Source organism: Telopea speciosissima, chromosome 4 (genome assembly GCF_018873765.1).
Source record: "Telopea speciosissima isolate NSW1024214 ecotype Mountain lineage chromosome 4, Tspe_v1, whole genome shotgun sequence".
NCBI classification, from domain to species: domain Eukaryota; kingdom Viridiplantae; phylum Streptophyta; class Magnoliopsida; order Proteales; family Proteaceae; genus Telopea; species Telopea speciosissima.
The window spans coordinates 32,732,006-32,747,510 of NC_057919.1; positions in this window are offsets into that span (position 1 = coordinate 32,732,006).

Below are 15,505 nucleotides of genomic sequence, written 5' to 3' on the forward strand. Positions count from 1 at the left end.
GTTCGAAACTCCTCCAGAAGACCTGGCCTTGTATTTAGATTTATTCTCCTATCCGGATCCACCCCAAAGAAGTGAAACATGGGACACATGGATCAATGATATCGGCCTCGGGGAATTTTAGAATGACCCCTCTAGGGGTATTTTTCCCATGGACATCGATGATGAAGGGGAAGAACCATTAGAAGAAGAACAATCATCCGAAAAAGATGAAAGTGAGCAAGAATCTACATCAGAAGAATCCGATGATGAAGGGTCTGAAGGGGAAGAAGAAACAGAGGATGGGAAACCTTGGCAACCAAGGACGCGACTAGAGAAGTATGAGAACATTTGCGGACCCGCACCATGGGAATTATCGTTCCAGGTGAACAAGATCCACCGGGATGTGGATAAAATCCAGGAAATGCTCATGAGAACGGTGGTCTTGGATGATAAGTACCAAGAAGAGCTTCAACAGCTGGAACCTGTTAAAGAACAGTGGGCGCTCCCTCAAGCAATTCATCATTTTGAAAACTCTGTAAAACTAACTTTAGCCTTGGCACAAGACCTATGCGGGACTCCTCCCCCGTCTCCGTATCAGGGTAACAGAGAATACCATGCGTGGGCAAGAGCACATGACGATTTCTATATGTGTCATGTCAATGAGGGAGGAACAGTAAATGACCCAACAGGGAATATCCACCCAGTTATTTCAAGCCCGGAAGGGAGGTCCGAAAGTTCAGTTTCTCAAGGAGAAAAGAAGGATCGTAACTTCTATAAGTCATTGGCGGAAGCAAGAAAGATGTACTAAGCGGCTTCGGAAGCCTTTCATGCCATTAGCCAATTGATACCAGAAGAATCTCATACAGTCCAGCAGGTTGCTAAAAAGCAAGAAACCCTGTCAGGAATCCTAAATCAGGCCCGGAAGTCTATTGTGGCTTTGTCTGGTGAAGGAGGTAAAATCCGAATTTGTCCCAAGGGTCCTCTTATCATCACTGATAGTGACGAAGAAGATGGAGACTTTTGTCCAGTCCAGTTGGTCATCAAAGAAAGAGAGTCAGATGTGGTAGAAACCAGGAGTGGCCAAAACTTCAAGAATAAAGAGTTGACAGTGAAAAAATATTGGTCTAGCCAATTAACGGCGGTTGTTGAGCCAGAAAACTGAGTACTAAACCAATTAAAGAAGGCCCAAGCTAACATCTCAATATGGGGATTATTAATGGCGTCACCAACCCACCGAGAAGCTATTTTGAAGCTCTTACCAAGGTTCAAGTGCCCATAGAAATGGGACCTGAGGAATTATCTCACATAGTGGGGGCCACTTATGCCATTCAGTCACTCTTTTTCTCAGAAGAGGATTTACCCCCGGGAGGAAAGAATCACAACCGGGCACTTTACATTACGGTGGAATGTAACAAGAATCAGGTCCCCCAGGTTCTGATAGACAATGGGTCTGCCCTCAATGTAATGCCCCTCAAAGCAGCTAGATGCATGGGTTTATCTCTAAACAAGATGAAGTCGTCCAGTCAAACCATCAGGGCATACGACAATTCCAGGAGGGAGGTAATTGGGATTCTTACCACCAGCGTCAAGATTGGACCAGCCTGCTTTACCATAGACTTCCAAGTTATCGATATTCAAGCATCCTTTAATATGTTGCTTGGAAGACCATGGTTGCATTCAACAAGAGCCTTAGCATCAAGTCTTTACCAAAAATTGAAATTCATATATGACCAGAAAGTGATTACCATTTTTGGGGACCCATAAATGGTGCACACTTAGGCCAATATTGAAGTAGGCGGTTCATCCTCGCAGGATATATAGCTGGGTGGGTTTGAAATCGACTACATTTGTACTACCTCTGCAAGCGAAGAAGATCAGAATTTAGGAAAATTCCTGACAATTTGGAGCGAGGCCTCTGTAAAGATCATGAAAAAGATGAAATATTTCCCTGGATTAGGATTGCGAAAGAACCAACAGGGGGTACCGGCATTTCCGGAGATACCAGCCAATGCCAACCGTTGTGGATTAGAGTTTAACTTAAAGGACCCAAGGAAGAAAACTGCAGGGCAGAGGGACAATGTAACGAATGGCACGCCATATTTCAAGACTCTGAATGGGTACTTCGTGAAAGAGGGAGAAGACTTCCCTTACTGTGGAAATCAAGAACCATGGTTCAATCAAGAGCAGGGCGAACGTCTACCAGGACTTGAAATATTTTTTGAGAAGGAAGTGGACTGGATAGCCATGGAATTGGATCAAGCCAGCAAGAAGGAAGTCACAGGGGATCAAGGGATCGGTGAGCTGTTCGAAGTGGCGGTGATCATTGAAGAAGAGGAAGAAGGACCGGCACCACATCTTCTAATACAACCTCTCCAAGGATCCATAGCGAATTGGGCAAGAATGATGGAAGATTTTCATATTAATGAGTCTGAAGTTGTAACTAGCTCGAGCATAATCCTGTCTAAGTCTGTATCTGAGTCCTGTGGAAATGTCCAGTCCATTGGGTCTATCTGTACTCTTCCCCTTATCATGAATGAAATTGCTGATTCTGAGTATGTTTCTTCTTCTTTTTCCTATTCTTCTGATGATGATAATGTCCTAGAACATCGTAATCTATTAGAACAATTGGAGCAAAGAAGAGCTCAACCCGTCCGAGAAGACACCCACCCCGTAAATATAAGGACCGATCAATGCCCTCGAATAATCAAAATTGGTGCTTCTCTCAACAATGACGAAACATCCCAAATGATCTCTCTCGTCAAGGAATTTGAGGAAGTCTTCGCCTGGTCCTATAAGGATATGCCCGGCATCGATCCAAAGATTATGCAACATGAACTACCAACATATCCAGAGGCTCGCCCAGTCAAGCAGAAGTGAAGAAGGATGCGGCAGGAATGGAGTGAGAAGATCAGGGAAGAAGTTATCAAATAATGGAATGCAGGATTTCTCCAAGTAACCCAGTACCCTCAATGGTTATTCAATATTGTCCCAGTCCCTAAGAAAGACGGGAAGGTCAGAATGTGTGTGGATTTCCATGATCTAAACAGGGTCAGCCAGAAGGATGATTTTTTGTTACCCCACATTGACATCTTGGTAGACAACACTGCAGGTCATGCTCTACTGTCCTTCATGGATGGTTTCTCAAGATATAACCAAATTTGTATGTGCCAGAAGGACAGGGAGAAAACTATCTTCACCACACTCTGGGGCACATTTTGTTACAAAGTAATGCCTTTTGGGTTAAAAAATGCTGGGGCAACATATCAAAGAGCGGCCACGGCTATCCTACACGACATGATACACAAAGAAGTAGAGGTATATGTCGATGATATGATAGTCAAATCTGTTGATCGACAATGCCATTTTGCAGCTCTCAGAAAGTTTTTTGAAAGAATCAAAGAATACAAGCTAAGACTAAACCCTCAGAAGTGTGTGTTTGGGGCCAAAGCAGGAAAATTACTGGGGTTCCTTATCAGCGAAAGAGGGATAGAAGTGGACCCTGACAAGATAAAAGCCATCACGAAAATGCTACCACCCCGGACAAAAAAAGAGGTACGAGGTTTTTTGGGCCGCATCCAGTACATCAACAGATTCATATCTCGGTTGACATCCACTTGTGAACCTATCTTCAAACTCCTAAGGAAGAAAGAGCCGAAAGAATGGAATAAGAAATACTAAGATGTCTTTATGAAAATCAAAGAGTATCTACTTTCTCCTCCTATACTTGTCCCTCCAATGTTCGGTGAACCTTTGCTCCTGTATTTATTAGTAGGAGAGACAGCGGTCGAATCAATGATGGCCCAAGTTGGTAAGGCGGATGGAGAAGAGCAAGCAATCTACTATGTAAGCAGGAAATTCCTCGAGTATGAAACTCGATATGCTCCAGTAGAAAAGACATGCACATCTCTGGTTTGGGTAACTAAGCGTCTGAGGCACTACATGGTGTCACATCCCGTCAGGTTGATCTCTCGAAAGGATCCAATTAAGTATCTCTTCGAGAAACCAGCATTGACAGGGAGAATGGCTAGGTGGTTGTTGTTATTATCAGAATTCGACATAACTTATGTCAATCAAAAGTCTGTGAAAGGGCAGGCAATCTCTGATCTAGCAGCATTTCCCTCAGAGGATGATTCCCGAGCAACAGAGGACCTCTTTCCAGATGAAGATTTACACTCCATAGAAGCCGAACCGACTAGAGAGTGGCAATTGTAATTTGATGGAGCCGCCAATCAAAAAGGATTTGGCGCAGGGGTATTATTGATAACCCCAGAGGATTTTTACTTGCCGATGGCCTTTAGACTGGAATTTAGATGTACCAATAACATAGCAGAGTATGAAGCTTGTGCTATTGGGTTATAAATGGCTCTGTCTGTAGGGGTTGACAAAATTAAAGTTTACGGAGATTCCTCCGTTGTGATCTATCAAACACAAGGAAAGTGGAAGACTAAGGATGAGAAGCTGAAGCCCAACCAAATTTATCTGGAACAACTAACTCAATGCTTTAAGGAAATTTCTTTTGAGTATCTACCCAGGGATAGCAATCGGTTTGCCGATGCTTTAGCCACTTTGACGTCCATGGTAGAATGTGATACCCGGGATAAGATCCAACCTTTCTTAATAGAAAGGAGGATCCACCCAGCCTATGGAGAGCCAGTCAATGTACTCACCGAGAATGGAAGGCCTTGGTATGCTCCAGTGGTCGACTACATCAAGGAAAGGAGGTACCCCCAAGAGTTTTCAAAAAAAGAGAAGAGGCATTTGCGAAAATATGCTACTCAATTCATCCTTCAAGGAAACTTGTTGTATAAGAGGTCTTAAGATGGTATCCAACTATTATGTGTAGATGAGGATCATGCTCAAATCATTATGGAAGAAATCTATCAAGGAATATGTGGACCACACATGAATGCAAGGATGTTGGCCAAGAAAATTCTCAGGATGGGATACTATTGGGTCACTATGGAAGTTGAGTGTGCTGCCTTCGTGAGGCGATGTCATAAATGCTAGATATTTGCCAACATCATTCACATTCCTTCCGACAGAGTTACACTTATTAAATGGCCCTTGGCCATTTTCTACCTAGGGAATTGATGTAGTTGGTAAAATAACTCCAAAGGCTTCAAATGGACACCAATTCGTGTTAGTATCCATCGACTATTTCACAAAGTGGGTGGAGGCTCAATCTTATGCAGTTTTAACTTCCGCCAAGGTGGCAAAGTTCATAAAAGACAATCTCATCTGCAAATATGGTGTGCTGTAGCAGTTGATTTCAGATCAAAGCCTGCATTTAAGGGGAAAAGTGGAAGAACTCTATAACCAATTTAGCATTAAGAGGCCTAAGTCTACTACTTACCAGCCACAGACTAATGGAGTGGTAGAAGCAGCCAACAAAAATATGAAGGTCATATTGCAAAAGATGGCAGACACACACAATGACTGGGCAGAGAAACTTCCACTAGCCTTATGGGCATATCGAACATCCATCCGAACCTCTACCGGAGCTACCCCGTATTCTCTGGTATATGGGACGAAAGCCGTATTACCGATAGAAATTTAGGTCCCTTCTCTTCGAGTCTTACTCAATAGTCAATTGCCAGAAGGGGAATGGGTAAGGGCCAGATACGAAGAGCTCAATCTCCTGGATGAGAAAAGGATGAAGGCCATGGACAATCTCAAGAAATATCAGCAAAGAATGGCTAGGGCATTCAATAAGGGTGTCCGCACTCGAAGCATTGAAGAAGGAGACTTGGTCCTTAGAGAGCAGCGAGCTCCAATCCATGACCCAAGAGGAAAGTTCTGACCTAATTGGAGTGGACCCTACAAAGTCAAGACCATATTGCCAGGACAGGCGGTCCAACTCTCTGATCTTAACAGAGAAGATCTTCGGGGATTGGTCAATATGGACCAGCTAAGAAGTATTTTGTCTGAGATATGTGAAGCAATTTGAACTACGTTTGACCTGATTCCTCTCAAAGGATACGTAGGCAACTCGATGTATTCGGGTACGATCTCATAAAATAAAATAAAAAAAAGGAGAGGGCATTGTGTTGATTTCCTCCCATAAATTTAGCTAGCCGGCATCCCTTGCACATATGGGTAAATCTCGCCTTGTGGCCTTCTATTCCTTGACCTAGCTTAGGAGTAGAGTCATCTAGAGCTGATCATTAACAAAGGATTTGTTCATTCTATGTCGCAAAATGCTAACCCAATCCTTGATACAGGTAGTATGAGGGGACCAAAGAAAGAAGGACTCGACGAACAGTTGCACCAATGGACTCTCCGAATGAATGTGGATGGGCCTACACTTCTAGAGGATCACCATCTGACAGTATTGGGAAGAATCAGTTGCTTCAAGCTCCATCATGACTTGCTAAGGGAAGTGATGAAGTGCTGGAACCCCCAATTGCATGCATTTCGGTTTGAAAAAGTCTGGCTGGCTCCGACCATTAAAGAATTCTGGGCTTGCATGATGTCACCCCCTCGAGGAAAGTTGTTCCTCCCAACTATGAAGAAAGAACAGCTTTTCAAAAATTTTGAAGATTTCTTTGCCATGAATAAGAAAGAGTTAAAGCAAGTTCTCAATTATGACAAGGTGGATGCGTTGAAAGTCGTGAAGATCTTCAACAACAATGGATTTGAAGAAGAAAGATAGATCCGACGCAGAAAGTGGGCGTACTTATTCTGTATGATTGGGAGGTACTTGTTAGCATCTTTGGGAAAAGGCATGTCTCCAATAATTGCAGAAGTGGTTAAGCAAATTGAAGAAGGATACGACATCGCTCCTACCATTTTAGTAGAAACATTCAAAGGGTTTGATACCATGAGTCAGTCTCAGAAATATGGAACAGACTTCCTTCATGGATCTCCGGCGGTGTTCCAAATGTGGTTGATGGAAAAACTAAAATTGTTAACACCAATTCTGTGTCCTCACCTCCGGCCTATGCATTATCAAATAAAAAGGGAAAAGTCAAAATTCCACAAGGTCCAAGACTGGAAGAAATATTTGGAGGAGAGAGATGTCCAAGAAATCCAATGGAACTACCCTTGGATGAAGGCCGAGATAGAAAAATCAGGGTACAATTATGTGAGATTCATGGGTTTAACTCATACCAGTTTTTATATCCCTTCCTTAGTATCTCCATGGCAGGAACAACCTAAGTTGGAGAATTTCAGAACTCTAGAGATGTTGACACAAGAAGTGGTGATTCTATTATCCAAAAAATGTTACAAATAAGTGATATCAATTTGATGTTCCTATCTTTACTTGTTTGTTTGTCCTTCTCAATTTCTCTATCCTTTCTCATGTAATGAAACCATTTACCAATGGAATTTGTGCTTCTAAGGAAAGGGATGGAGTCTCATGTGCATTTCAAAGAAAGAAATATCCAATGAATTCATAAACAATTCGTTTATGTGTACAAAAAAAAAAGAAGAAGAAAAGTGTACATAAAAATTGCACCAGTATCCATACCAAAATGTATAAACAAAAAAAAAGAAAAGGGGAAGGAGAGTAAATGTACATAGTTGTAACAATACTTCCAAAAAAAAAAGAAAAAAAAAGGAACAAAAACAAAAAAGAAGAGGAGCGGTCACGACTCAGGGGAGTAATCGTCAACATCCAAGCCTTCCCCCTCTCCACTTTGGGACGCCATCAGGGCATCCCTCTCGACCTCAGCTCGCGTAAGGTTGAGCTACAGCTGCTCATTTGCAAACCTGAGTCTCTCAATCTCTCTCCGGTAATGGTCGAGCTCAACCCTCTAAAAAAAAAAAGAAAGAGAGAGAGGGGAAAATCAAAAGATAAGCATGAATAAAAAAATAATAAAATGAAATAAATAAAAAAAGAGAGGGGGGAGGAAAGAGACGAAGCATTACCATCCTATGGCCCGCGTCCACACGTGAGATGATCGTCTCATCCATGCTCGCCATCATGCGCCTCATGTCGGCGTATCGGCTCGCATCCACCTAAACATGATAATCATCCAAGATGTCAAGAATTTGAAAAATAATGGATGAAGTTAGGAAAGTTGGATGTGCATACCCCATCATAAGGAAGAGGGAGGCCTAGGTCCGTGTCTGCAGCCCGAGGAGGTGGTAAGATGACCTCAACCATCCCAGGCTCGTGGTGGCGAATAAACCACGAACGATACCCTAGAATGTGGTCATCTAGACCAGCAATCCGCAGGGTTGGAACCTCTCCAGAAGGCCCAACACCTGACTCCACCTCCCCTACTCGGGAGGCGTGAGAAGAGCTCCCACCACCATAGACCCCTGGAATCATGGGGCAACCTGGAAACTGTCAAGAAAAGAAATAAATCAGGATAAAAGCTAGCTTAACAATCTGAGGAGAAGAGGGAAAAATGGAGAAAATCTCACCTAAGGCCCCTCACGGGTGAGGGGGATGCAGACTGTCTCTTGGAGAAGGAAGTCGGTATAGTCCGTCTCGGCTAGCACCAGCCCAGTCGCAAGTTCACCAACCCTCCAGTGCTCGATCTCATCCCGATCCATCAAGGTTGGCTGATGGACCCGAGCAGGAGGAGGGTAGGGCACCAAGCGAGCCTCAGACCACTGCAGGGACACTCGCTCTCCCAAGTAAAAGGCAAACCCCCATGGGCCCTCGAAGAGGACCCTGCGAGTGGAGAGAGCTGAGGCCCTGTCAAACAGGTCCGGCTCTAAAATCATCTCCCCCAAATAAGGGCGGAGAGAAGTCTGTCAAGTAAGAGTCAAGATCAATGCAAAAAAAAAAAAAAAAAGAAAGAGAAGAAAAGAGAAAATATGATAAACAACCACTTTAGATTTACCTCGGTAGGCCGCAGCTCATTCAGGAGGCCGCGAATGGACCCAAGGTCCTTATGGCGACCGCTCCTGAGCAAATGGGACTTACGCCATCGCATAGTCCGAGGAAAGGTGGTTTCGGGGTCATCCCCAGGTCTAAAAGTGGAGACCCAGAACCGAAGGATCTCATAGCTCCACGTCTGTAATAGATAATCATAAATGAGCTCAAATAAATAAGAATAAGATAAAAATAAAAATGGAAAGAGAGAAAGGCAAAGTTGAGAGAACTAACCCATAGGACGTAGCAGCATCCGATCAGGTTCGACGACCCCACAACTAGATAGTCTAACATATCTAGGAAGTAGGCGTACGCCGAACCCCCCCAATCGTAGCCCGCGGCCACTTCAAAGTGCTCAAAGAAGCGAACATATACTGCATCGGCTGTCACCGTACCCGTCATATCCCTGAAGATCACCTCCTCCAGCAAGAAGAGGAGGAAGCATCGAGCCTGCTGATCCTGAAGGATGGACGGCGTCTGGTCTGTAACGACCCTCTCATCCCAGGTACCCCTCAGGACCGACGCGGGGATCTCTATCAAAGCCCTCGTAGTAGGGCTGTCCAACTCGCGGGCTAGGGATGAGGCGATGTGTCCCAACCCGGTCCGAACCACCCACGACTGTACAGCCGGGTAGAGTGTGCGGTACCACTCTAAAACAGCCTCCAGCCCACAATACTTCTTGGGCGAAGGAAGGGGGTTGCCCTGTAAAGAAAAATAAGGCAAATGGTTAGCCAAAATAGTTGGGACAATAATTAAATAAATAGTAAAAAGAGAGAGAGAGAGACTGTAAAAAAGGGGGCGTTACCTAGATTTGCATGCCAAAAGACACTTAGGGTAGTGTCTGATGGCCTTGCTTTGATTTACGTGCCACTAGGTGCCTAGGAGGATATCTAGAGGCATTACCTAGATTTGCATGCCAAAAGACACTTAGGGTAGTACCTGATGGCCTCGCTTTGATTTACGTGCCACAAGGTGCCTAGGATGGTATCTAGAGGCGTTACCTAGATTTGCATGCCAAAAGATACTTAGGGCAATATTTGATGGCCTTGCTTTGATTTACGTGCCACTAGGTGCCTGGGATGGTATCTAAAGGTGTTGCCTAGATTTACGTGCCAAAAGATACTTAGGGTAGTATCTGATGGCCTCGCTTTGATTTGCGTGCCACTAGGTGCCTAGAAGGGTATCTAGAGGCATTACCTAGATTTGTGTGCCAAAAGACACTTAGGGTAGTGTCTGATGGCCTCGCTTTGATTTACGTGCCACTAGGTGCCTAGGATGGTATCTAGGGACGTTACCTAGATTTACGTGCCAAAAGACACTTAGGGTTGTGTCTGATAGCCTCACTTTGATTTGCCTACCACTAAGTGCCTAGGAGGGTATCTAGAGGCATTACCTAGATTTATGTGCTAAAAGACATTTAGGGTAGTGTCTGATGGCCTCACTTTGATTTACGTGCCACTAGGTGCCTAGGATGGTATCTAGAGGCATTACCTAGATTTACGTGCCATTAAGTACTTGGGACAGAATCTAGGGACATTACCTCGAATCTATGCAGTGAGGTATGAAGCTAATATAAATAAAATGCATAAATTGAAAGGGAAAGAGTAAGAGTACTGACCTGGCCCCATATGGAGCGGCAACCATGGCGGGCAGTGTCGGCTAAGGTAACCCCTGAAGGATACCATGCAGCTCGTGCATCGCAAGCGGTAGTACTGAGTAGTGGCTTCCGATGAGACTGGCATCCTCGTCGGTGGGAAGACATGATGTGAGTGAATAAAAAGGGAGTGAAGTCAAAAATCAAAAACAGCAGAGCTTCGCAGCAGAAATGAGAGTGAAGAAATGAGGGAGGGAGCCCTTTATTTATAAACTCTCCATCGCGCCCATGGCACCGTGGAGGTTTGCCCACTAAGCCGTGAAGTTTGGCACGGAGCCGTGCACGTGGGGCTGTGCAAGCACGGTGCCGCTCATACACAAGGCCATGCGGACCCCCACATGGCGCCGTGGACCAAGAAAAAAAGAAAACAAAAAAAAAAAAAAAGAAGAAAAGAAAAGAAAACAAAAAAAAATAAAGAAGAAAGGAAAGAAGAAAAAGAAAATAAAAAAAGAGAAAAAAAATAATAATAATAAAAAAATTCCCCAATGAAATCCCTCAATACTGATTGCTTCGGTCGAGTGGTGCCTTATCACCCTCAAAACTTGATGGTTTCGGTCGAGTAGCACCTTATAACCATCCAAGTTTGACTTTCGGTTGAGTGTTGTCTTATCACCCTCAAATTTGATCTTCGGGCCGAGTGGTGCCTTATCTAGATCTTCGATCGAGTGGTGCCTTATCACCCACCAAACTTGATGGTTTCGGTCGAGTAGCACCTTATAACCATCTAAGTTTGACTTTCGGTTGAGTGGTGCCTTATCACCCTCAAATTTGATCTTCGGGCCGAGTAGTGCTTTATTTAGATCTTCGATTGAGTGGTGCCTTATCACCCTCAAAATTCTATCCCAGTGGAGTCCCTCATATTCGATCTTGTGGGCCGAGTGGTGCCTTATCTAGATCTTTGGTCGAGCGGTTCCTTATCACCCTCAAAAATTGTTTGAGCAATGCTCACAAGATAAAGATTTGGTTCTTCCGAGTTTTTCTTTTGAGGATTATCGAAAGATTTCATCGTGATTAACTACCTATTTTTAGCAACTCTGTCGCCTTTGAGCAAAGCGTCAGTAGTACATGCTCTTGGTGACAAAATTAGTCGGTCTTTTATCTTTACCCTTTGACTATTGGCACAGGCCTCGACCAAAGAGGGGTAAACTGTAGACACTGATTTTTGTCACCCCCCTAATTGGCGATGATGACAACGGGACATGGACGATGGACGACGCACACTCCCTCCTTCTAGACCCAAGATACCTGACCCATAAGACCAAGAACCATGCTGATCACAAAATGGCCCATTTTAGGCCCAAAAACAAGGAAAAATGGCATTGCGCCACCACGGCATTGTGGACTCCTTCCCACGGCGCCGTGGGCACATTCCTACGGCACCGTGGGGATGTGTACCGGATTTCCACAGCGCCATGAGGGGGTGTGACATCAGCTTGCTGACGTCACCCACGGCACCGTGGAAAAGTCCCCCACGACGCCATGGACATCTCCACGGCGCCGTGGAGGACTTATCTGGCCAGGAGAGAGAGGGGGTCCCTCCCTATAAATAGGAGGGTCCTCTCCCACATTTTAAAAGGAATTTTGGGCGGAGAGACCCTCCCCAAGTGATTCCTAGCCTCTTTTCCTCCCTTTTCACCCTCATTTCTCCTCCTTCTCTTACGAGAGTGTGAGTGGTTGAAGTTTTCTTGTGGCGGACAGATCCTTTGATTGTCCCTCTGAGTATAGAGCGTTTTTTGCTCCTTGGGGTTGTTATCTCATCTGTGCATGGATAACCATAAAAACTCATTTATTACAGACATTATTCTGTCTGTTTACTCCTCTCCAAATCACTTGAAAGCGCCGTTATTCTGCCGAGAAAGAATCGGTGTCAGTCCATTCATCTATCTCCCCCGTGCCAAGAGAATATAACCATACAGGTATAATTACTGCATTTTTGTTGATTCAATGTAGTCCTTTCATATTTCATCGTTTTAGTCCGTATTTTTTATATATGTAATGTAGTTTATTATGCTTTAGTTCAATTCATAGCATCTGAATGTACTCCATAATATCCCCCATCCCCGTAATAAAAGAGAGAGAATGAACATTCGTCCTTATGTAGCATCTAATACAGAGAGACCGGCTTCGGCCGGGCGAGGTAGGTGCCTAACACCTTCCCACACTCGTAACCTGACCCCTTACCCGAACCTTTGGTCGGACCATATGGAGTCATGTAGCCCAATTCCGCTCACCACGGGTAGGGCTACACTTAATGGGTCCTAGGCCTTAACCCTAGGTGGCGATTTCACATTATATTAGCATATTTTAATACATGATCCCAAACCCCTATTTATCAATATTATACATTGACAATATTATCCATATCCATATACACACACACATACATCTCCCAAAACCCTATGTCGCCATATACCATAAGGGCGGAGGAACCCTCGTCTCGAGGACCACGGTACTTACAATAATACATGTGCATATTAGTATATCTGTGTATGTGATTGAAATCCCCAAAACACGATTAAAACTTTAATCAAATACATAAATATAATTTATCATTTGATGTGAAAATAAGTTTTGCAAACCATTTCTAAAACGGTACAGGATCCTGATCCTCATCTGACCATCCACGGTCAAACTATCCTTGATGTTCCCCAATCGAGTAGTGGAGATCATGTTAAGTAACTTTTTCACTCACAAAATGTTCCCACTTTCCCAGAACACCGGCTCTGGTTCTCTAGAACTTCAATCATTGATGAACTAAAGAATGTGTTCACATTTTATAGTGACAAGGCTCTCTCAGGTATTGGGTCTCGGTGACAAATGTCTATCCCAAACCTACATCTAGTAATGATACATAAGGGAATCGACACAAGTAGATTATTCACCAATACACATAAATATGTGTATTTGCATTCGTACCTAACATCAACCTGTCTAGGTATACCCAATATGACGATAAGGGTGTCCAACCCAAACCCTAGTCGTGATTACCATTTAAAGTGAAAACTTAAGGACATACATCACTCACAAAGTTTATATCGCATGTGATAATATTAAACAAGATGTATAAAAGGTTTAATACAAAGTGAACTAGGTTGAGTCGGAACAAACCGGGTTTGATGGACATACATATCCAATAAAAACCCAAATGAAGTCTAAAGTTTGAGTAATCGATACTCACAGACTTATCATGTATTCTGAAAATTAATCTAGACTTAACTCTAAAAGGTACAACTTTAATTTATAATTAAAATTATCAATGTTTATAAAGACAATAATCTAGTTTGTACTAGAAATTTTGTGATAGTTTTTATAGACTTAATTTAGACTCTGGATTTGGAAAATCCTTTTTTTACCCTGCGTGTGAATGTTGGATGATCATTGTTTTATTGTTGAAAAATACTTCATCATCTTTATTAATGATTACTCTTAGTTTTGTTATGTCTACTTATTAAAGGAAAAGGTTGACGCCTTGAACAGGTTCTTCTCTTTGGAGGTACTAATGGGGTCCTTTGCTCTAGCCCCTCTCCCTCTTCCTCTCCTCACCCTTCTCTCTCTCTCTCTCTTTCTCTCTCTCTCTCTCTCTCTCTCTCTCTCTCTCTCTCTCTCTCTCTCTCTCTCTCACACACACACACACACACACACACACACACACACACACACACACACGCACATGCACACCTCAATCTCGAACCTTGCCATACCACTCAACCAAAACGAAGTTGGGTGGGTTGGGATGCCACAATACATTTATTTTTCCTTTCTCATTCTTGTCTTTCACCCCCACATACACATATGCTCACGTGTGAACTTATCCTCTCCCATATTCTCCTATAAGCAAACGGCCTCTCACAAAAGGATTCTAGACAAAGCGGTGACCACCCTAGGATTCAACATTGAGTCCAGTGCCTCAGTCTCACCTCCCCTCATCTCAACAAGAAGGAAAGCACAAAGCCTTCGAGAAATCCTTCTATTTTTTCTACATCACTATGCCTAGTAAAGTATAACACTTCACTATTTGCCACATAGCAGTACATGGGATAGTCCATGTGATAGAGAACGAGCCAAACATCTCATTGGTACAATTTCATCTTGAAATGAGTAGAGGAAGTAGTTAAAATTACAAAAGATACCATTTTATATTTTATATTCATATCCATTTGATGACATTTTGGTAATTTTACTAAAACTTTGAATCCAAGTCTGAGCAACTTTCCTTGCTTACTTTGGACTAAAATTTGGCCATTGAGATGTATGTGGGATCGTCTATCATATGGACTAAGGCCTGATTTGATATGATTTCTATTTCAATTTTGGATTGATTTCTTGAAATAGTCAACAAATAGATTTTTGGTCAAAAAATTGAAATTGTTTTGGTTGTATCAATATGAAATATTTCAAGAATAAAAACATCCATTTGATAGTTCAAATTCTAAGAATAGATTCTCTATATTTCTTTGGGAAGGATGGTGGTGGCGGCGGCTGGGTAGTGGTGGTGGCGATGGCAATGGTGGTGGTGGCAACGTTAGCGGTGGCAGCGACAGTGGTGGTGATGGCAGGGTACTGGTGGTGGTGGTAGCGGGGCAGTGGTGATGGTGGTAACAGGGTAGTAGTGGTGGTGGCGGTGGCAATGGTGGGAATGGGGTGGTGGTGGCGGTGGCAATGGTGGGAGTAGGGTGGTGATGGTGAGACCATTAGGAGAAGAATGGTGGTGTTTTATTTTTAACATGAAATTATTACTTTCCCTACGAAATTAATCATTTGTTCATTCAAGAGCAAGAGTGCTTGCTAAATCAAATGAAATAGAAATTCTGAAACAGCTCCTCAGCTATTTCACTTGATTTCTATTTCACTGAAATAAGGTGCAAAAATCAAACCAAACAATTTCAGAAATAGAAATCACCCCTTGAAATTGAAATAGGAATCAAGTGAGATTAATAGACCTGCACTCACTTCACGCTGTCACCGTAATAATGGATATTCAATGGATGATTGAGATTAATTTCATGCGAGATCTACGGCTAATATTAAACGATGTGTGAGAA